General features: G+C 39.2%; 1 protein-coding gene and 1 pseudogene across 2 annotated transcripts in view; both read right to left on the minus strand.

The window, feature by feature from the left end:
- Nucleotides 1-17,632, minus strand: part of KCTD16 (potassium channel tetramerization domain containing 16) — a 391,368-nt gene that overhangs the window by 154,090 nt on the left and 219,646 nt on the right. The window lies entirely within an intron of this gene.
- Nucleotides 8,094-8,210, minus strand: LOC122929910 (annotated as a pseudogene).

Here is a 17,632-nt window from a genome sequence, read left to right on the forward strand (position 1 = left end):
CCTATATAATAAAAAATACAGTAGAATCCCCCCTTCTATATTATAGTGAGAATGTGTCTCTCATCATCGTGCCACCTGTGTCCTAGAACGATTACTTATTTGCGCTGATTGGGGACTGGCAGAAGCAGTTACAATTGTCTACACTGTGCTACTGTCTCATAGGCCTCAGGCCTTGTTGGCCTGTTACCTATGAGAGTAAACAGGGGGGGGCGAGAACTAATGGCTCCCATCCCCCGACATACTATTCAACTGTATTGCAGCTGTGTAGATGGAGATACTGTTGTATTTGTAGAGGCCATTAAGTTTGGGGCCCTGAGCAAAACATCAGACACAGGCCCCACCAGAGAAGTATACTATATTTGCATGACCCCCGGATGAAGGCACGCCGAAACGCACGTTGGGATAGCGCCATCCTGGTTGGTACAGCATGCTGTCACTATTAGGTGAGTCTTTGTTTTTGGCCCTACTGGCATTGGATATAGGTGATTCTTTATACTTGGTCATCACTGTGAATTCATTCCAGTTTATGTACTCTAGCACATGCATGTGGTTCCCTATCCCTTGGCCATGCAGCCAATGTTACTGAGACTCATCTTGTATATCCCCTATAAGCACAATTTACTATATACTTAAATATTTGGTAATTATATCACATTTGGATACGCTTGTTACCTTTTTGACCTGTGTGCAGCGCCAGGATGGCACTCTTTCTGTCACCTTCCTTTACTTTTTAATGGCTTACTATATACAGACGTGGACAAAATTGTTGGTACCCTTTGGTCAATGAAAGAAAAAGTCACAATGGTCACAGAAATAACTTTAATCTGACAAAAGTAATAATAAATTAAAATTCTATAAATGTTAACCAATGAAAGTCAGACATTGTTTTTCAACCATGCTTCAACAGAATTATGTAAAAAAATAAACTCATGAAACAGGCATGGACAAAAATGATGGTACCCCTAACTTAATATTTTGTTGCGCAACCTTTTGAGGCAATCACTGCAATCAAACGCTTCCTGTAACTGTCAATGAGACATCTGCACCTCTCAGCAGGTATTTTGGCCCACTCCTCATGAGCAAACTGCTCCAGTTGTGTCCGGTTTGAAGGGTGCCTTTTCCAGACTGCATGTTTCAGCTCCTTCCAAAGATGCTCAATAGGATTGAGGTCAGGGCTCATAGAAGGCCACTTTAGAATAGTCCAATTTTTTCCTCTTAGCCATTCTTGGGTGTTTTTAGCGGTGTGTTTTGGGTCATTGTCCTGTTGCAAGACCCATGACCTGCGACTGAGACCAAGCTTTCTGACACTGGCTAGTACATTTCTCTCTAGAATTCCTTGATAGTCTTGAGATTTCATTGTACCCTGCACAGATTCAAGACACCCTGTGCCAGACGCAGCAAAGCAGCCCCAGAACATAACAGAGCCTCCTCCATGTTTCACAGTAGGGACAGTGTTCTTTTCTTGATATGCTTCATTTTTTCGTCTGTGAACATACAGCTGATGTGCCTTGGCAAAAACTTCGATTTTTGTCTCATCTGTCCACAGGACATTCTCCCAGAAGCTTTGTGGCTTGTCAACATGTAGTTTGGCATATTCCAGTCTTGCTTTTTTATGATTCGTTTTCAACAATGGTGTCCTCCTTGGTCGTCTCCCATGTAGTCCACTTTGGCTCAAACAACGACGGATGGTGCGATCTGACACTGATGTTCCTTGAGCATGAAGTTCACCTTGAATCTCTTTAGAAGTCTTTCTAGGCTCTTTTGTTACCATTCGGATTATCCGTCTCTTAGATTTGTCATCAATTTTCCTCCTGCGGCCACGTCCAGGGAGGTTGGCTACAGTCCCATGGATCTTAAACTTATGAATAATATGTGCAACTGTACTCACAGGAACATCTAGTTGCTTGGAGATGGTCTTATAGCCTTTACCTTTAACATGCTTGTCTATAATTTTCTTTCTGATCTCTTGAGACAGCTCTTTCCTTTGCTTCCTCTGGTCCATGTCGAGTGTGGTACACACCATATCACCAAACAACACAGTGATTACCTGGAGCCATATATATAGGCCCAATGGCTGATTACAAGGTTGTAGACACCTGTGATGCTAATTAGTGGACACACCTTGAATTAACATGTCCCTTTGGTCACATTATGTTCTGTGTTTTCTAGGGGTACCATCATTTTTGTCCATGCCTGTTTCATGAGTTTATTTTTTTACATAATTCTGTTGAAGCATGGTTGAAAAACAATGTCTGACTTTCATTGGTTAACATTTATAGAATTTTAATTTATTATTACTTTTGTCAGATTAAAGTTATTTCTGTGACCATTGTGACTTTTTCTTTCATTGACCAAAGGGTACCAACAATTTTGTCCACGTCTGTATATTATATATGTTTTAATCATGTCATAATAAAAGTTACATTTTTATAACGGTACTGTGAGCTCCGTTTTCTGTTTATTTGCCTTGTGTATTTGTATAACGTAGAATACCTCTTCTCTTGGATGGTTTACAGAAATTATGCTTTGCAATTACAGATAAAATTCCTGCATCATGTGGATCCAATTCAGGTCTTGGGTGAGGGTATTAATATTACCCATGTCTTTACCCTGCCCTCCAGTGCTGGACATGTTTATTGATATTTAATTTGCTTGATCAATATGTTGCATTATATTTTTTATTGATATTAGTAAAACATCATTTTTTATAATGGCATCCTGTTTTCACAAATTTACTGCTTACTGTACATATTCCCTATTTCTAATTAGTGACGGTTGTTCAGTGATTTTTATATAAATTTAATGACTTCACTTGGATTACACCCTGCTAATCCAGCACACTACAGGTAATGGAGGGTTAGAATACCTGATAGTCCAGCATGTGACTCTCTTCACAGCTTGGTGCCAGATGATGGCATGAAAGGTGATCTTGGTTGGATTCAAACCCCGTAATTAAGCACTGTGCCACAATGACCAAACCATATTTCATTGCTTTATTTTATGATATACAGAGCCAGCATACGCTTTTTTGAAGACATCTTCCCTAGTGAAGAGTTGGATGCTGTTTGCTGACCAAAATACAGACACAGCAGTGTGCATAAAGCCTTAGTCTCAAAAAGTTACAAAATATATCATTTAACTCTGTCTATGCAGTTAATTTGAAACTATCAGAAAAAACTATCCCTGACCACTATTTGCAGTAAAATGTATTAGGAAATTAAATGGCATCTGTCAGCAGATTTGTAGCTATGAAACTGGCTGACCTGTTGCATGTGTGCTCGGGAGCTGAAGGTATCTGTGTTGGTCCCATGTTCATGTGTGCCTGCATAGCTGAGAAAACGGATGTTTTAATATATGCATATAAGCCTCTAGGAGCAACGGCAACACATCGTTGCTCCAAGAGGCTTATTTGCATATACATGCAACAGGTCAGTTTTATAGGTACAAATCTGCGACAGGTGTCCTTTAATCTGAATGGAAATTTGGGCCTAAAAAAAATGACAATAGTGTTCCAAGCTGGAAATTCACTAGTTAATGCACAGTTTCCAATACAATATTTTTTATTAAAATAAATTAAACAAGCTTTAAAACAGTCCATTAAAAATTGTTGTGGTTTTGGTCTACAGCTTCAAGGCAGAACAATGGGTACTCATGGATACAGACTACAAACAAACTTCTGTAGTCAGGCATTAACTCACTCCCTCTAACCCTCTTCTTGATCCCTTCGGGTTATCCTGCCCCCTCTGCTATTCACAAAGTATGGTCAAACTGCAACTTTTATTGCAAAAAAAGAATAAATAAAGTCTTGCAGACAGATCAAAATACAAAAGGAAGGGAGTAACATTGTAGTGTCAGATTACCCAGGCTTTGTTTTTACTGTAGCATGTATGTAACCATGGAGAAACATAAGAGCTACATGCACAAAATGCTGGAATATCTCTAAACAACATTATTTGTAAAATTGCTTCCTAGGTAGACACGCTGGAGCCATGAAAAGTAAGTGGCTGAGCTACAGTATTAGGTGCAAGCATCATTGGTCATGCCCCATGAGTTTAATTTACTGTTTTAGCCTTGACTTTAAAAATGCAGTGTCATACATGAAATGAAGTACAGCGCTGTACTCAACAGAGAAAATATCTACAGAATCATTAGTCTGACTGTCTTCTAATTAGGAAAGCAATATCAGGCCTTAATTAGCATCAGTGTGGCAATCCATCTATGAAAATATTAATTGCAATGCCATTAAATCTACTTTGAATCTGGAAACTTTGCAGAGTTTGAGTTAATAATTCAAGAGAAATTCCAATAAGTGAAAAAGCTTCCATCTGGTACAAAGCTAAATTAACATCCAAGCACAAAAGTAAGCCCCATGTGTTCTAATGAACAGGGAAGTGTTTGACACAGAACGTTATTGAAAGTGCTTACGGTCTTGTTCTCCAATTATCCTAATGCAATAGATCACCACTGGGCAATCATCCCAGCAAGCTAAGATTTGTATGCATGTATTTCAGAGCTTTATGTTCCCATCTAGAGCTGCTGACAGCTACACTAAACTCGGCTTGCAAGTCAAATTTATGCCATAGCGCCCAGTTGTGCGATATTTGTTAAACAATATACTAGGAGCTCCTATGACCATGGCACTGGTGTTTTTTAGTTCTTACTTTACATGTAAAGCAACCTCTAATGGGTTGATAAGTGCTGCCAATGGCTTTAAGCTGCAGTACAGAAAGTTTCACATGGTCAGTGTGGTAATTATTACAAGTCTGTTGTGTATAATAATGCCAAAACCAACCTAAAAGGTAGAGCAGTAACTATAGTTCATAGGGAGTAGGGCCTATAAAAAAGAAATAGGTTGGGGCCTCCACCACCTAGTGTAAGAAAATTAAAACAGCAGTATAGGTATCAATAATTAAAAGTATGCATAATAGCACCATATATCAGAAAACCCACATTATGGCGCAGCAGTATTTACCCGGCCGATCCTCTGCATTTTTGCCGGGTTGTGGCCACATTTCCTCCGGCCCCATTATAGTTAAAGGGGCCGGCGGGAATTCAGGCAGCTTCCGGAGAGCTTCAGCGGGCTGGAGCCTGCCAGAGCTCCCAAATGCTAGCGTGAAACTAGCCTAACAGCTCATAGATTGTCTCATGGAACCAGCGGCACAGGCTTTTCTCCAAAGTGTCCCAGAAGCTGTTTTTCAACAGGACAATGCTAGGCTACATATTGCCTGTGCTACTGTGAACAGCCTGAGTGGCCTAAACATACTACCATGGCCCGCAGCATCTCCAGACATGTCTCCCATCAAGCACATCTGTGACATCATCCAATTGCAAAGTGAGCTGCCAGCAGTGAATCTTCATGATTTGCATGCCCAAGTGCATTCAGCTGGGCAGAACATTCCTCAGACAACCATTAATAACTTCATTGATAGCATGGCAAGGTGTGTGCATGGATTTCTGCACGTAGTGCTCATACTCAATGTTTAATAAAATTGAAATGTTTTGAATATTTTGTTTCAGTTTTTTATCATTTGCATATCATTTCATTGTTGAGGAATGTAATTATTTTTTTTGCTGTTTTAATCTTCTCCATTTGTCATTTTAATCTTCACAGTTTACTTACTTTGTTGACACATTAGGCTAATGTATTATACAGAATATGGCAGTATTAGGCTACTTTCACACTAGCGTTCGGGTTCCGCTTGTGAGCTCCATTTGAAGGCTCTGACAAGCGGCCCCGAACGCATCCGTCCAGCCCTAATGGATCCGCTCAGAATGCATCAGTCTGGCAGCGTTTATCCTCCGCTCCGCTCAGCAGGCGGACACCTGACCGCTGCTTGCAGCGTTCGGGTGTCCGCCTGGCCGTGCGGAGGCGTGCGGATCCGTCCAGACTTACAATGCAAGTCAATGGGGACGGATCCCTTTGAATATGACACACTATGGCTCAATCTTCAAACGGATCCGTCCCCCATTGACTTTACATTTCAATGTAAAGTCTGGACAGATCCGTCTGAGGCTACTTTCACACTTAGAAATGTTTTAACATTATAATGCAGACAGATCCGTACTGAACGGAGCCACCGTCTGCATTATATGAGCGGATCCGTCTGAGACAGATCCGCTCTGAACGCAAGTGTGAAAGTAGCCTTACAGATCCATGACAGTGTTCATGCACACAGTGTGCACTAGCCTGAACATCTTTTTATGGAGAGGTATGGCTTCAGTGTTTTTTTAGGGTAAATTGCCTCTGTAGATACCATACGTAGTATGATAGAGCATGCCACAGTTTTTCTGTACAGATTCTACAGAAATGAGAACACTTTGATATTACATGTCCCAATATATTATTATATATTCCTTATGTTGAAAGCCAATATTTTTTCACAAAAAAATATATTACATTTTATATACGGTTCAGTTTTAGATTAAAACTATTTTTAGATTTTAAACGTTATATTACATAAATCATTAGATTCAGATTACCTGTTAGTATGGGATGTATCCGAAGTAGTATTAATGAAGATTTTAAGGAAGTCTGTCAGGAAAAATGCTTTTAATCCTAAGCAAAACAGCTTCCAAGAGCCCAGAGGGGTTGGTTTTACTTTTGAAATGGATCACACCGGCCTCCCTCCCCTGCTGTGTCCTCCTACCCTAAGCTCTGAGGTTTCCTCCTCTTTCCACTGATATCACAATGATGCAGCACTTCCCTGCGTCACCCTCACGTCAGGGGAGAGGGGGATTAAGTCTTGGAAGTTTAAGGGAGGCGCATACAGTGGGGAAGGGAGGTGGGCATTGGCACTTTCAGAAGCAAAGCCCGCATCACTGGGCACTTGGGAGCAGTTTTGCATAGGATTCCTGGACATTCAATAAAGAGCCAAATGACTTAAAGGTATTTGCAGCATTCTGATGGTCATTGCTTGCAGTTAGATTAGTGAAAATTACCTGACAGACTCATTTAAATCTGTAATTGCCCAATAGTTTAAAACTTTGGAAGTAAGGAAGAAGAAATACATAGAGAGCTTTGCTAAAAGAAACAGGGGTATGTATAGGCAGATGGGTGGAATGAATATAATGACATTTGGGATTATTACAATTATTAAAATGAAACCAAATCTGCTAATAGTCTGTCCAATAGGGGCTGTGTAAAGAGAAAAGAGGAGAGGACCTAGGACTGAATCCTAAGGAAACCCAACAGCAATAGGGAGAGGATGGGATGTAGAGCCAGATAATGATACAATGAAAGAGTGGCCAGAGAGATAGGAAGAAAACCAAGAGAGAGCAGTGCCCTTAAGCCAATAGATTGGTGCATGGTGAGAAGGAGATGGTGGTCTACAGTGTCAAATGCTGCAGAGAGATTGAGGAGAATTAGCAAAGAGTAGTCTCTTTTTTTTTAAACTTTTCCGAAGGAACCCATGCAACAAAATCGTGCAGCGTGCCACAAAAAAATGTGCACTAGGTACAGTCTATCGCAGCCCCTCTCCATAAGAGAAGGGTCCCCCATAAACTATTCCCAATTCCTCTCGGCCAGAAGGCTCCTGCAAGGGACTGGGACAAGTGGCAACCCTCAGTCGAAGCCGAGGGTACGCCCGTCTGTGTTTCCGGCTTTTGCGTAGGCTGCCACCCAAAGCGCCAGCCAGGAGCTTCAACCAAGGTCTTTACTCTCCCTTAAGGGAGAGACCAACTTGTTTGGCAGGGGGGTGCGGAACCAGGATGGCCACACACACATTCCCTAGACCTCAAGGGGGGGTACGCGTAAGGGCGCCATACCTAAGAAATCCTAGTGTACAAACAAAACATGAAAAGTGAACACACAGTGAAAATAAAAATTAAATAAGTGAATGTGTGCGATTACGGCCTGGACATCTTGTCAAGGCCGAAGCCGAGCAAAGAGATGTGTGTGCACTCAAAATGTGGGAAAGTGAAGTGCATGCAAATGTGCCATCACTCAGTGAGTTCAGGCACCCCACGGTCACCACTCCCGGGGCACTTCTGCACCTCTGGCTTTAAAACAACCCAGCCTAATGGCTTCAATACAGTAGCGTGGGTCACCTCGTAAATCGTGGTCCACTATGTGGTTCTCTGCTCTTTTCACATCATATGGCTCAGCCCTGCATGACTTTTCTCCATGGGCAGAGTTCAGTGGGAGCAAGCTCGACCGGAACTGATAAGAACAGATACTACACTTGATCTTAGCCAAAAGGCTGAGAAACGATTAGCAAAGAGTAGTCATCATCATTGCATTTAGCTGTCAGGAGGTCATGGGTCACTTTGGTTAGCACAGTTTCTGTAAAATGTAGTGTGTGAAAACCATATTGCAGTGGATCAGAGAGAGAGTTAGCAGAGAGATATCAGATGAGGTGAGAGTAGACCAGTCGCTCCTGGAGATTAAAAATTAATGGGAGATTAAAGACTGGTATGTAGCTGAGCAGTAGTGATAAGCAGCATAGGCAATATTCAAATTCATGATATTATGAACATTTTTGGCCACATATTTGCCATAAGTTTGCAAACTCAAAAATTTGTGATTGTGAAATTCAGTAATGTAATGTACACACATTGAACAAACAATTTCATTACCAATAACATATAATAAGCAGAAAATTGCACAAAGGCTATATGCCAAAAGCCAGGTATGTGCTAACCAATAACCTATCCATAAGACAGGGACAGTCAGCATACCTTACAATAGCATCCTTATGTACTATGAGACATTCAAATCCAGCTCTCATCTGACTGAGAGCCAGTAAACATCAAAGTTGCTTTAGGTAAGTTGGATGGCTTGGGGGAACCTGTGCACCTAGATCATTATCATTAGGGTAACAAAAATTGTTAACTCTTCTCTCACTGCTTAGGAGTAGTGATGAGCGGCAGGGGTCATATTCGAATTCGCAATATTTCGCAAATATTTTTTATAATATTCGTCGAATATTCGAAAATTCGAAAATTCGCAATTTTTTTTCTTTAAAAAAATCGGCAAGGTAATGAGTGTGTAATATGCGATTATTCATAATTCAAATTTTCGGATTCGAATTTTTATTGCGAATTTTTCAACTTAACAACTATTAGACAAGGAAGATTATAGCACTATTAACTAAATTGCTCTATATTCGATTTTTTGAATATTCGCTATATTGCTATAACAGTTTTTTCGAATATTCATAATATATAGCAATATAGCGAATATTCGAAAAAAACGAATATAGAGCAATTTAGCTAATATACTGCTATAATCTTTTTTTATAGTTGTAATTTTTTTCCAATCTGAGCTTCAGATGAGAAAAAAATTACAACTATTAGACAAAGAAGATTATCGCACTATATTAGCTAAATTGCTCTATATTGGTTTTTTTTCGAATATTCGCTACATTGCTATAACTTCGTTTTTTCGAATATTTGTAATATTCTAAAACAAGAATATATAGCAATATAGCGAATATTCGAAAAAACGAATATAGAGCAATTTAGCTAATATAGTGCTATAATCTTCTTTGTCTAAAAGTTGAAAAATTCGCAATAAAAATTCGAATCCGAAAATTAGAATTACGAAAATTCGCATATTACACAATCATTACCTTGCCGATTTTTTCAAGAAAAAAAATCGTTCATTTTCGAATATGACCCCTGCCGCTCATCACTACTCCTAAAGTCAAGTATATTGCAGCCTTCTTATTGGCCCACAAGCTAGAAGCAGGAAGGGATCATGTGTACTGATAAAAAAAAAAAAAAAAAAAAAAATCGGGAAAAAAAAATCGAATATTCGAAATTACGAATATATATAACTATATTCGAAATATTCACGAATTTTCGAAGTACCTATATTCGCGATAAAAATTCGAAATTCGAATATTCGTGATCAACACTACTTAGGAGGGCTGCATAAAAATTTTCAGTTTTTAATTGTCCTTATATTATATTCGATAAACTTTCTATACTGTTGTGTCATGTAAACTCATTTGCATAAACTTGAATATGGGAAAGACATGCAAATTAGCAGAATCTGCCTTTTTTTCAGCTAAAACACTATTTGCATGTCCTTCCCATATTCAAATGTATGCAAATGAGTTTATATGACAAAACAGTACAGAAATTAAAAATTTGTGTCACCCTAATGATAATGATCTAGGTGTGCAGGCTCCCCCAAGCCTTCCAACTTAAATCAAGCAACTTTGAGGCTTACTCACTCTCAGTTAGATGAGAGCTGGTCCTAGAAATATCATGAGGTTTATCCAAGGTGTGATTATTGCTAGTTGTCTCCTAGTGCACAAGGCTGCCATTGTAAGGTATCCTGACTGTACCTGTTTTGTGGATAGGTTGTTGGCATACAGCCATTGGGTGTTATATGTAATGATTTAATAATATAATCTATCTATAAAAAGAAATTATTAAAGATAGGTTAAAAAACACTTCTAATAAAAATGTATTAATGATAGGTAAAATAATAACTATAAAAAAAAAGATATGGAAGATAAATAGCATAATAAGGATTAAAAAAAATCTAGAATATTCGCAATTACCAAGATATAGCATTATATTCTAGATCGTTGCGAATTCTCGAAGTGCCGATATTCGCAATAAAAATTTGCGATTAGAATATTTGTGCTCAACACTACTGAGCAGGTCAGGTGAAGAGAATTTTTTTTGAATTTTTTTTATAATGGGGTTATGACAGAATGTTTGAAAGAAGAGAGGACCTGTAACCATGCTAAGAGGACAGCCTCTAGGTGTAGGGGAAGAAGGTTTCACCGTCATTATAAATTGACTACATAGACCTGAATACTTGTTTCAACCTTATCACTATACAGAGGTCCCTCAAGATACAATGGCCTCAGGATACAATATTTTTGACATACAATGGTCTTTTTCTGACCCTTTGCCATAAGTTGAAACTAGACTCAACATACAATGCCTCAGACTCAGATCCAACCAATCAAGGCCAATTCTTTGGTAAAATAGTTGCTAGTTAGCAGCTATTCCTGACTGTTATATGTAGGGACTTGTTTTATCTGTCTTAGATAACTGTTTATTTTTCTTAAATCTTAATTTTATCTTATCTTGGATGACATTTTGGGGCTTTGTAACCAATTACTCAATAATGGTTTCAACATACAATGGTCACCCTGGAACCAATTAATATTGTAACTTGAGGGACCAGACCTTTGGGTATAGAGATGTAACCTATGCCAAATTTTGAGCCCAGAAAACAATTTGTTAACTGAACTGTATTGTTTTTATCAAACATACATAAGATGTACTGTAAGTTTACTTGGCATAACCTAACCAACTAACCAAGACATACCAGAACTACTATACGTGTGAAGACCATAAGACATTTCTTAGCTTTTTAAGATAATTTTATTAACTATACTGGATGAATGGAAGGCTTAGGTAATATTTTTGTATGCAGTTAAATTTCTTTAAGAAGACCAATGAAATTGCATGAAGAGGTTGTCCACTGAAAAAAAACAAGACCCAAATACACTGTATATAAAAGGGAATTCAAAATCTCCTGCAGAGGATTCTGGTCTTCTTAAAGACATGGGCTTTTGGAGTTTTCATATTTTTCTCAAGATTTAAGTGGGTGTCTTTTTGGCACTCCGGTTTCACATCACATCCAAACATATATGCTTACATAAATTTTCCTCCTACAAAACTACCTGTAGATTTAATGCCTACTTGAAAAAGTACCAATGTGAATGTACTCTCTGTAAAGTTGCAGAAAAAAAACTACAAAAACTTGATAATAATACTTTTATATAACATTTTTATATAAAAGGTAAAATATAGGAATCGGGACAGCAAATAAAATAAATAATAATAATAATACAATGTATATAATGTGGAGAATGGACAATATTCATTTTGTTTTTTGTTTGATTTCAATTCAGTTCATATTGGCTCTGATAAAACTGAACGCATGAGACAACCATTATTAACCACATGTTTAATAGTTTCCATGTAATCACATGGGGCATTCAGCAGCTTCTATTTATTCACAGTTCAGTGACATTGCCACTCCTGCACAAAAGGTAATTGCTATCTTTTGGATGACATGCTCCAAATTTAATATACCCAGAGGATAAAACACAGAGAGCACAATCCTCCCTTCTAACAAGGACCACAGGGCAAATAAAGTGGCATGACATGTATATATTTTAAACCATTTATTCTACCTTTGACATCAATGGAAAAAGCATTAAATAATGATCACAATACTAAAAAAGTACTAGAAACAAAATAAATCTTTACGATTAACTATTTTTCTAAGACCAATGCTTCGAATGGCTGTAAAGAGCATGCAAGAGAATCTCTAGTCACTATGGCAATCTGGGCAAGCATGCCAAGTTGAAAAATAATACATTTTGTACCATGTAAATTTATATCAACCTTTTATAATGTTCCAAATAGAGATATGCAAATGTATTTCTAAATGCAAAAACAAGAGGTCTGTCGCCACCCAGGAGGCAGCTCATGCCCACTGCTCTTCCTCTTGATATTGGCTCAGGAACAATCTCATCGCCAACTGTTAGCTTTTCAGCTACTTGGAAATCACAATATAACAGAATACAAAACAACATACTATAACTGTTATTGTCACCAGTAGGCAAATGAGCCAAGACCAATGCCTATGCTTTACGCGCATGTTTTAAATAGGGACAATAACATTAGTACTCTACAGACTTCATGTGGACTAGAAGCATTATTGCGTGCCTAAGTTATGGAACATTAGTGATCCTGACTTTGGCCAAACAAAAAGGTTATAGCAAAAGTTAAAGTGCATTTGCATCTCACCAATGCAATATAATATGATAGCTGATGTAAAAATTTGTTTTTACACATTCACAGAGTTCCCTTCATTGCTTTCCAGTTGCTGTCTTTCGTTAAGTCCACCGTAGTGGTGCAGCAGCAGTATCAGTACATTTTACAATGAAGACGGCCAGGTACTCAGGAGCAACATTAGCTCCTGCTCAGCCACTCTCTGCAGCTCCATTGAAGTCTACAGGACGTCTCCAAGCATACGCAGAAGCCTTGTAGATGTTTTATAGAGCTGTACTTGGCACAAAGCTCCAGATCCCTTACAATGGCCTTCACAACGCCCTATCAAAAGGCATTCACAATGTGTGTAGTTGAAAAAATATCACAAAAAATTGCATACAATAAAAAATGGCAAGAAATGTACTTTGTGCAAATCAATAGGCTTCATGTACAGTACCTTAAAGATTTATGCTGGGCAAAATACAAATAAATGGCTGTAAAGAAAATATCTTGATTATTGTTTTATTATCAATATTATTTTCATATAATTATTATTCATTTGTATTTTGCCATTAACTTGTATTTTACACAGCATCAATCTGTAAAGTACATGAAGCCTTTTGATTTGGACAAAGCAAATTTCTTGCCATCATTTATGCAATTTACTTTGAGATTTTAGTTAGAATGAGGTACATTTCATACATATCATGCTGATTCATTTAGCCCTTTTTCAGACTAATTTTTATTGCTGAATACCAGATGACTTTGCCAATCACCCCAAAGATTCTGGAAGCAACTACATTGATAATTTTGATCCCTATGGCGCATGTGATTTCCCAGTGGTCATAAACCTTTTATTATACCAAATTTGGCAAGACAAAGAAAGCAAGAATATTGTGAGCAGAAAACCAAATCTATGATAGCTCCCCTCACTGGTGGTAAGGAAATGATGCTCACTGATGGTATTGCTCCAGGCACATTTACACCCATAGCTGTGTTTGGAGACCCATTTTAAACACTACTGAAAATAGAATTCTAGGACAGAAGCATGATAAAAATCCTTTACTAGGTCATTATTATGGAACAAGTGACCACAACATGTTATAATTTTATAAGCATCTTTTAAAATAACTACATTGCATTTTCAGGAAAATCTCACAAATCTATTGGGACAACTAAAACATCTTCTTTTATGAGAATTGGAGGCTTACACAAGTTGCAAATTTTGTCGCAGATGACTTATTGTAGCAAAATGTGCATCTTTGCCCCCTTCACCACATCGCCCTGGAGTAAGAAACACCACTAATAATACATCCCCCATTCCCCATTGTTTTAACTGATACATGGCTACTGGATTCAAGTTGCTCATACTTTGCTGACTTAAGGAGCCATCACAGCTGTCAGACATGGGTTGTTGATGTCTCTCTGTGGTGTACGCATACAGTTAGCTCCATATATATTTGTACACTTTCACAAATTTAGTTTTTTTTAACCTGTTTACTAAAACATATTCAAGTTATAGTTATATAATGGACATGAACATAACGTCCAGAGTTTTAGCTTTCATTTGAGGGTATCCACATTCAAATTGGATGAAGGGTTTAGGAAGTACATCTCCTTTACATGTGTCACCCTTTTTTTAAAGGGACCAAAAGTATGTGGACAATTGACTGAAAGGCTGTTTCATGGGCAGGTGTGGGCAATTCCTTCATTATTTCATTCTCATTTTGAAGATTTTGCTGAGAAGTAAACATGCAGTCAAAGGAGCTTTCCATGTACAGTGCCTTGTCAAAGTATTCCCCCCCCCTTGACTTTTTTCATATTTTTTTACATTACAGCATTAAGTTCAATGTTTTGTTAATCTGAATTGTATGTGATGGATCACAACACAATAGTCTAAGTTGGTGAAGTGAAATGAGAAAAATATATAAATAATACTATTGTTTAGAAATAGAAAACTTGGCATGTGCGTATGTATTCACCCCCTTTGTTAGGAAGCCCATAAACAGCTGTTGTGCAAACAATTATCTTCAGAAGTCACATAATTAGTGAAATGATGTCCACCTGTGTGCAATATAAGTGTCACATGATCTGTCATTGCATGTACACACCTTTTTTTAAAGGCCCCAGAGGCTGTGACACCTAAGCAAGAGGTATCACTAACCAAAACATTGCCATGAAGACCAAGGAACTCTCCAAACAAGTAAGGGACAATGTTGTTGAGAGGTATAAATCAGGGTTATAAAAAAAAATATTCTAATCTTTGATGATCCCCAGGAGCACCATCAAATCTATCATAACCAAATGGAAAGAACATGGCACAACAGCAAACCTGCCAAGAGACGGCCTCCCAGCAAAACTCACAGACAGGGCAAAGAGGGCATTAAACAGAGAGGCAGCACAGAGACCTAAGGTAACCCTGGAGGAGCTGCAGAGTTCAACAGCAGAGACTGGAGTATCTGTACATAGGACGACAATAAGCCATACGCTCCATAGAGTTGGGCTTTATGGCAGAGTGGCCAAAAGAAAGCCATTACTTTCAGATAAAAACAAAAAGGCATGTTGTGAGTTTGCAAAAAGGCATGTGAGAGACTCCAAAAATGTATGAAGGAAGGTGCTCTGGTCTGATGAGACTAAAATTGAACTTTTTGGCCATCAAAGAAAATGTTATGTCTGGTGCAAACCCAACACATCACATCACCCAAAGAACACCATCACATCACCCAAAAATGGTGGTGGCAGCATCATGCTGTGGGGATGTTTTTCAGCAGCCGGGACTTGGAAACTGGTCAGAGTTGAGGGAAAGATGGATGGTGCTAAATACAGGGATATTCTTGTGCAAAACATGTACTACTCGGTGCGTGATTTGAGGCTAGGATGGAGGTTCACCTTCCAGCAGGACAATGACCCCAAACACACTGCTAAGGGCTCTTTCACACCTGCGTTCTTTTCTTCCGGCATAGAGTTCGGTCGTCGGGGCTCTATGCCGGAAGAATCCTGATCAGTTTTATCCTAATGCATTCTCAATGAAGAGAAATCCGTTCAGGATGCATCAGGATGTCTTCAGTTCAGGACAGGAACGTTTTTGGGCCGGAGAAAATACCGCAGCATGCTGCGCTTTTTACTCCGGCCAAAAATCCTCTACACTTGCCGCAAGGCCGGATCCGGAATTAATGCCCATTGAAAGGCATTGATCCAGATCCGGCCTTAAGCTAAACGTCGTTTCGGCGCATTGCCGGATCCGACGTTTAGCTTTTTCTGAATGGTTACCATGGCTGCCGGGAGGCTAAAGTCCTGGCAGCCATGGTAAAGTGTAGTGGGGAGCGGGGGAGCAGTATACTTACCATCCGTGCGGCTCCCGGGGCGCTTCAGAGTGACGTCAGGGTGCCCCACGCGCATGAATGACGTGATTGCATGGCACGTCATCAATGCGCATGGGGCGCTCTGACGTCATTCTGGAGTGCCCCGGGAGCCGCACGGACGGTAAGTATACTGCTCCCCCGTTCCCCACTACTAAATAGCGTCCTGGCTGCCATAGTAACACTGAACGCATTTTGAAGACGGATCCGTCTTCAAATGCTTTCAGTTCACTTGCGTTTTTCCGGATCCGGCGTGTAATTCCGGCAAGTGGAGTACACGCCGGATCCGGACAACGCAAGTGTGAAAGAGGCCTAAAGCAACACTTGAGTGGTTTAAGGGAAATGATATAAATGTGTTGGAATGGCCTAGTCAACGCCCAGATCTCAATCCAAATCTGTGGTCAGACTTAGATTGCTGTTCAGAAGCGCAAACCTTCTAACTTGAAGGGGCTGGAGCAGTTTTGCAAGGAGGAATGGTCAAAGATTCCAGTGGTAAGATGTGGCAAGCTCATAGAGACTTATCCAAAGCAACTTGGAGCTGTGATTGTCGCAATAGGTGGCTCTACAAAGTATTGACTTTAGGGGGGTGAATAGTTATGCACATTGACTTTTTCTGTTATTTTGTCCTATTTGTTGTATGCTTCACAATAAAAAAAAAAAAAAAATCTTCAAAGTTGTGGACATGTTCTGTAAATAAAATTATGCAAATCCTCAAACAATCCATGTTAATTTGTAAGGCACCAAAATACAAAAAACAAAAAATGTCAAGGGGGGGGGGGGGGGGTTAATGCTTTTCCAAGGTACTGTAGGTGAAACAAGCCATCCTTCATCTGTGAAAACAGAAAAAAAAAACATCCGAGAAATTGCTACACTATTAGGAGTGGCAAAATCTACAGTTTGGTACGCACTAGTGACCTCAACAATGCAAAAAGAACTGGACGCCCACGGAAGACAACAGTGGTAGATAATCGCAGAATAATTACCATGGTGAAGAGAAACCCCTTCACAACAGCCAACCAAGTGACCAACACTCTCCAGGATATATGTATATCAATGTACAAATCTAAGAGAAGACTGCATGAAAGTAAATACAGAGGGCTCACTGCACGGTGCAAGCCAATCATAAGCCTCCAGAATAAGAAGGCTAGATTAGACTTTGCTAAAAAAATAAAAAAAAATATAAAAAAAATCTTAAAAAAACAGCACACTTCTGGAAGAACATTCTTTGGACAGACGAAACCAAGATTAACCTCTACTAGAATGATGGAAAGGAAAAAGTATGGCAAAGGATAGGTACAGCTCATGGTCCAAAGCATACCACATCATCTGTAAAACACAGCGGAGACAGTATGATGGCTTGGGCATGCATGGCTGCCAGTGGCACTGGGTCCCTAGTGTTTATTGATGATGTGACACAGGACAGAAGCAGCTGGATGAACTCTGGGGTTTTCAGAGACATTCTGTGTGCTAAAATCCAGCCAAACTGCTTGGTCGGAGTTTCATAATACAGATGGACAATGACC

This window comes from Bufo gargarizans, chromosome 2 (genome assembly GCF_014858855.1).
Source record: "Bufo gargarizans isolate SCDJY-AF-19 chromosome 2, ASM1485885v1, whole genome shotgun sequence".
NCBI lineage: Eukaryota > Metazoa > Chordata > Amphibia > Anura > Bufonidae > Bufo > Bufo gargarizans.